The following is a 7,184-nucleotide window of genomic DNA, read 5'->3' as shown; positions in this document are numbered from 1 at the left end:
ACCCATCACCTTACTTCTTGCACTTACCACTAAGAACTGGGGAGATTTTACAGGTTTGATTTCCACTATCTTTGTGAATGTTTGTGACATTGATGGCTTCTTCCAAAGCTGATGTAAATTAATCCAGTTTCTGAATTCTGAATGGAAGAATCTTGCTGTAGCCTACTGTACTCTCTGAGGCAGTCCCTATATCAGTCAATTACAAGTCGTTTGCATTGACTTAAAATACCTTCTTACACAGAAGATCAAGAATTAACTATTTTTCTTTTTCCTTATTTTCAAATCCTTTTTTACCTTGTAGACCAAGTTCTACCAAGCAGAAAGTCACCTCTGCATCTCATGTAAGTGTAATTTATTTGTAACTGAAGGGAAACACACTGGTTTAGGTAGAAATGCCATTGTTTGCTCTCCACTGTATATTTCTGTTGACTGGACTTAAATCCAGGTTAACTATTTGAATTCATCAAGGAATCAAAAGGGAAGCCCTACAGAAAGATACTACCAGTGTTTTTAAAGTCATCTAATACTAGAATGTAATTTTCTCAACTTTCTTTCCAGTTGGTCATTGGGACTGTTTCTCACTTTGGAATCACTGTGGTGATTAATAGGCCTGTTGTGCTCATGTGATTTCACTTTGTGGTCTGCAGGGGCCCATAAGGTAACCAGCCTAATGCTTTTTAAAGTTGAACCTTTTCCAGCAGTTGTGTGGGGTTATAAATGAAGCTCTGCCTCCCATGTATCATCCCAAGAGCTGCTTTCTCTCACTGTCCTCCCCTGACATAACAGGAACAGAAAGGGGATGGGCTTGTTCTGAAAGGAGAGCTGGCAGCAGGCTGTGCAATGAAAATCTTCCTGTCCCTAGAAGTGCCAGCAGTTCTTGAGGAAGGAGTGCTCTCTATGGTTTTCCAGCAGGATTGTTCATGCTTTTGGGAAACCATGCTTAGGAGGAGGGACTTGAACCTGACCCATACCTTAGTAATACCCTATCAGTTATGTGTGTGTGTGTGTGTGTGTCTATGTTTATATATATATATATATATATATATAAAAAATTGCAGTTATGACTCTGGACAAGACAAATATTGATGTAATTTCCTTGAAACAAGAACTGTGGTGACTTCTACAGCCATTGGCATGGCAATAGTTTTTCCACAAGGCTTTATGTGGCATTGACAGACCCCTCAAATTTTCAGTTCATTCAGAGTAGCCAGTGATAGTCAAAGCATTTATTTCTATACCTGGATCTGTGTATTTGTAAACCAGGGTAATTATAGGCTCTTTGATCAGTTGGGCAGAGTTTGAGTTTGGGGTGAGTTTAGTTTGTTGGGTGGTTTTGGGTGCTCACAGTGTCTCACCATGTCACACAGGTTAGTTCTTGATCAGGATGTCCAGGAAGAGAATGTAGCTGCATTCCTGCCTACCAACCTCTGACTTCTTCAGGAGTATTTTCCAAAAAGGACAGGAAGGGTAGAAGAGGGGGAAATGTTCTCACAGTAAACCTATTGTTTGTGAAGCAATTAAGCAGCTGAATTCTTGTGTTAATTTGCCCTGTCTTACCACTGACTTTAATGAAAAGTATCTGAAGATCTTTGTGATTCAGGACTTTATTGCATGTGAATCTGGAGAGATGATACAAATGTGATTTAACACATTAACAGCTTCCTAATGTTGTCTGACTTGAGTGTTTGGAAGTTGATGCTTACATGTATTTGATTGTACGTAGCTACTGAAGTAGGAATATTTCAATGTAGTGTACCATGATGGTGCTGTGGGTGCTAGAGCAAAACTTTCCACTGGCTACTGGCACTGTTAGAATAATACAGCTCTTACAGCAGAGGTGAAGCAGTTTAGACTAATAAATATTTCACAGTAACAAGGTCTGTTCATTGCAACCCTAGTTCATGTGGGCTATAAATCACATCAGAATTCTGGGGAATAATCTCTGGCAGATATTTACCATGCTGGGAGCCCTTCATTGCTGAAATTTGGAATAGATGCCTGTTAGTAGCTTGTATGTATGTATGTGGGAAAAGGATTTTTGATGCTGTCAGGCACCTTGGTCACTGAGGTTATGGGGACAAATTCATATGGAGATGGCCCTGTTGTGGTTCTCCATCCAGATTTGTCACAGGCCAGTTCCCTTCCTGCATTTCTCCAGCGCTGGCCAGGCATGTTTATTCCCTGCTCCTCATCCTGGAATTGTTGTGAGGGTGCCAAGCCTCATAGATCCATGACTCTGAGCAAGCCAGGGTGTAAAGGTCAAAGTTGAGACCATTAATAACAAGGTGCAAACGGCTGGTTTATATGTAATGTGAAGCTTTTTACTTATTTCATTTTTGCACTTTGGGGGCTCTGTTTGCTTATGGAGCACTTGGTGTCTGGTACCTATTTAGCTGAGAGCAGGCAATTGGGTTCCTTCAGGCCTTCAGAGGAATGCAGAAAATTGTTCTCTGGTGTTGTAATTCTGCTGGGATAACTGGAGCTTATTTGTCTCCCTGCTTATTAAATGCATACTTGTCTAGAGGTCCTCTTTTCTTTTCCTTTTTTTTTTCTTTTTTTTTCTTTTTCTCTTTTTTTCATGAGAAAATGTTGGGTGAATCCCAAGGACCACAAGTGAGAGGAGGATTCCAGGAGGAGGGGGAGAGGGAAGTGCCTGCACCTCTCCACAAGCTGCATCATCCACCTCCAGTGCCAGCAGAAGGAAGAGGTTAAATATGAGAGCAGACTCCCTTAGGGAAAGGAGATGTATGTATGGGGCTCGGCCAGACATAAATTAGTATTGCCCTTCCCCCTGCTCAGAGATGAGACAGTGAGGGGAGCAGCACCTCCCAAACACCAGCACATGGGGTGTGTGGTGGGGAGCCAGTGAGGCTGTTGGGATGTCGGAGTGGGCCCAGCTGTGCAGGTCAGGAGCACATGGGAGCTGTGCTCTGCACTGTGGGCAGCAGGCCAGAGGGCAGACGGGGCTCCTGGGATCACAGAATATCCAGAGCTGAGGGGACCTGCAGAGACCAAGTCCAACTCCTGGCCGTGCACAGGACACCCCAGTGATCCCACCCTGTGCCTGGAGAGTGTTGTCCAAACGCTCCTGGAGCTCTGGCAAGGGGCTCTGACCATTCCCTGTTGAACTGTTCAGTGCCCAGCCACCCTCTGGGGTGACCCAGTCTAAACTTCTTCTCCAGCATTCATACTCTACCAGCTTCTGAGCAGTGCCCAGCCTGCCCTGTTTTGCTGTTAAAAGGGACAGACTCCTCTTGTCTGCATTTAATTAGGATGGCTGCAGAGTGATGTATGAGCTGTTGTCACCTGCTTTTGGGTCAAAAATCTCTACAGATCAGTCAGGATGACAGGAGCAATCACGGTGGACTCCTGTGCTCTGAATTCACCCATCTCACAATAAAGGTGGATAAAGAGTAAAAGCAGCTTCATTTCCAGCTCTCTCCTGGTTGCCTCCTCCCTGTCTGGAGCCTCCTTGGCAGGGTGTGCTCTACACACCCCAGCCCTTACTGAAAGGGACAAGACCGTGATCAGGGATGCTTCTCATGTGCTTGGAATTTTCCTCATTTCCAGCCTTGACTGCTGTTGTGTGCTCTTTGGTGGGATCTTCAGTGAGTCTGGTCATTGGGGAGGGCGAGGTAACACACCCTTGCTTACAGCATCAGGAAGGGTGCATCCACCACGATGAGTGTGTTCCTCCGTTGGGATCTCCCCCCTTTGGTTATTTCTGGCCAGCAACATTTTCCTTTTACTCTGGATGCATTGAGTTGTGCAATCACAGTGCAGCCTCATCAGCTGGACCCTTCTCTTAACAACCTCTTGATTTCTTTGCTAATTTGGCTGTGGGCTTTCATCGGTTATAAAACAGAGTGACACAGTATGTGACTATTGCATTCTCCTGCCTTGACTCACCAGCTGTGATTCCAGAGCAGTGACCCCCCTGCTGCTGGAGCTGGAGCTGGAGCAGCCCTCCGTGACTCGGCGTCGGGAATTTGGGATGTGGAAGCTTGCACGCACATCTTGATAGGATGTGTGAATGTCGGTCCAAATGCCACAATAAATCTGCCCCTGGGGGCTGGGCCTGTTACAGCAGGTGATCCTCCATGGATTACACTGACCACAGGTACTTGAGCAAACCCTTCTGTGCCTGTATGAACCCAACAGAGAACAGAAAAGGCCCATGGGGAGACAGGGGGGTGTTGGGATTGGGATGTAGCTTGGCAATGTATTCACCTGCATTGCTGAGCTCAAGAACTTATGGGTCTTGCCATTACCTCCATCCCAAAAAATGGTGGTGGCACCTGGGCTAAGGCCTGTTCTCACCCATGTAGAGAAAATCAGAGTCATAGAATCTCCTGGACTGTGGAAGAGACCCATGAGGGTGCATCATTTGGATGTCAACTCCAATTCCTGGCACTGCACATTATTCTGTGTTTCCAATGCCTTCTGCCTCCTCCTGTGTGTCCTGTCCAGCTGCTTCAGAGAAGGTAATATAATCAGAAGCTCATTAAGCAATTAATTCTGCACCTTGTCCTTGAGTGCAGACATGGTTTTGACTGGAAGATAATTAGAAGATGAACTTGCATACGAGGCTCCCTCCCCATTTTAGGCAGATTGCTTAAGAGGGGCTTGTGAGAGGGACTGAGTGTTCCCTGGTGAGACTGTAGCCTTCAGGAATGTTTTGAGGTGGAAAACAGCTGCTTGCCAAGGATGAGTGTGCTGGGGGGAGCTTGAGCTTCCATGGGGCTCGTCTGCAGTAGGGCACTGACCAGTCTGAATTTCTTTCAGCCCACAGTGGGACCTTGTCTTGTACAAGCACTGGGAGTTTGCTCTGGCTGACCAGAGTATTTGTATTCCAAGTCTGTGGTTTTCTGCTAATTGTTTGTTAATAAGTGAGGGTAGCCTTGCATAGTCCTTTGCAGAAGAAACTCACTTCTGTCAAGTGGACTTGAGCTTAATGGGCTGTCTCCATGACTGCTTCTCCGGGTACTTCTGTAGCACTTGCACTCGATTCCAAGTATTTTACTCCTGTTATTTACTGCTGTGACAGACGAATGCAGCTGCACAGGTGGACCTGGCAGGACTAGGAGGGCTTCTGACTCAGCTGTGGTTACTCTACAGAGCACTAGAAGCATCCAGTTTCAGCAACTCACTGATGAAACCAGAAAAGGGGCAAGCCAATAAACACAACCTTTCCTCAGGAGTTTCCCCTTTGTTTTAGTACACGAACATCTGCGTTCAAGGGGAGGATATATTTAGGCAGCAGCCCTTGATTGAGGTGTCATTCATCAGGTGGGCCCACAGATGATCTACAGGCACCCCCAGGGATCCTCTGCGAAAGAAGTGTTTGTTGATGACTGACCCTGGGTCCTCAGGCACTGGGTCCCTCCCAGCCCAGGGAGTGTGTCCTGCTCTGGGAGGGAGGCCTGGATTGATGGCTGAGGGGGCAGCATTTTTTTCAAGTCTGTCGTAAATTGAGAGTAGGTGGAGCAGTAATGAAGATAAATGAGAGGCTCTTCCCGGTCGATTAGCCTGTGCTGACGGATGCTGTGCTGGCTTGGGATGCCTTTGGCCTGCCTCAGACCTCCTGCTCACCTGCCAGCATTCCTCAGTACAGCCAGCATGGGAAAATTGTCTCTCCCTGAAATTCAGAGAGTCTTGGAAGGGCCTGAGGGGAGACCAGAAGTCTGGATAAACACCAACTCCAATGCAAGAGCAGGGTGCAGTGCAAGGTGCTGCACAACCCTCTTGTGCTGTCAGAAAATTGTTTTAATTCTGTAAGAAACAGGTTAGGCAGTGGGAAGATGGGATTCCTGTAATTCTCTTAAGTGCTCCATTAAAATGTCACCTTTTGGCTTGGCTGTGGCTTTGCAGAAGCTCTGCTGAAAGCCCTTTATCTGCATGAGCACTCTTGGGGGTTTGGCATGGAGGAAGCTGCTTAATCCAGCCCGTGGCAGGCTCTTTTAATTCTTTGAGCAGTTCCCCCATTAAAAAATGTTTCAAAAAGGATTTCTCTCCCCACTTAAACTATTATTTCCTAGGGCCACTGAGTAAAGTCCCTGTTTGGAGATGCTCTTGGTGCAGTAGCTGATGGGTGGCTTAGGACCAGAATAATCTTCTTTGCCTTAATCCCGTCCTGCTCCTTTGAGCTTCCTTCAGACTTTGCTCTTGTAGCCTGCTCAGCTCCCTCCTGCCCACACATCTCACTGCTTCCAGGAGAAAACCCCAGCTTCTCAGGGGCCTCTGACATGCCCTCTGCAGCAGTAAAACAGACTCAGCAAAAAGTATTTGCAGGTGAATGTCCCTGCTGACTTGGCCTTTCTTATTGTTACAAGTTTGGAACTTCCATGAAAACTTCCTCTGTGTGAAATGCCCTTACTTGCCCGTCAGCACAATGCTGAGCAATATTAGGAAAATGAACCCCATTTTTCCTGACTGAGGGAGGAGGCACAGCCTGCCTGGGGCAAGGTGCAGCCTTGATCTGGTGGGGGAACTTCAGGAGCACCCTCAGCTTCAGCAATTGCAATGATTTAAGGTAATTTTTTACCTGGGTCACTTTGGTTTCCAGGTTCAACTGTTACACATTGCACTTGTTTGTGTGGATTGGGACCTTTTGACCAGACTCCATAAAATATCTGTATACTAAATAAAGCATTTTTATAATGTCTGCTTGCTCAAACTGGTGGAGAAAAGAAGAAATTTGTAGTGATGAGGGGTGGACTGTAACTTACCTGCCAGTAGCTTGGCAGCTGCCTTCCCCTCCCCTCATCAACTTCAATTTTAATTGATTATGTTTAGAGTGCTTGGGGGTTTTCTAATGGGAAAATTTATTTAGCATATCCTGCTCAACCCAGTGCTATAGAACCATGGAATGGTTGGGTGGTACAGGACTTTAAATCTTACTTTGTTCCACCCCCTGCCAGGGGCAGGGATACCTTCCACTCCACCAGGTTGGTCCAAGCCCTGCCCAGCCTGGCCTTAAACACTTGTGGGGATGGGGCATCCACATGTCCTGAAGCGTGGTGCTGCTGAGACAGGATTCCCCTGGGGCTTTGGATGCTCAGCTCTGTAGGAAGCTTTGGGACAAGCAGGAGCTGCAGACAGCAGGGAAGACAAAGACTGCAGGCTGGTTCCTGCTCTGGGGGCATGCCCGGCTGAGGGTGTAAGAATTCAAAAAGCAAAGGACG

Source organism: Pseudopodoces humilis, chromosome 26, assembly GCF_049639895.1.
Source record: "Pseudopodoces humilis isolate 2021_Gansu_Grassland_sample_001 chromosome 26, ASM4963989v1, whole genome shotgun sequence".
NCBI classification, from domain to species: domain Eukaryota; kingdom Metazoa; phylum Chordata; class Aves; order Passeriformes; family Paridae; genus Pseudopodoces; species Pseudopodoces humilis.
Note: the sequence above shows the minus strand (reverse complement) of the source record.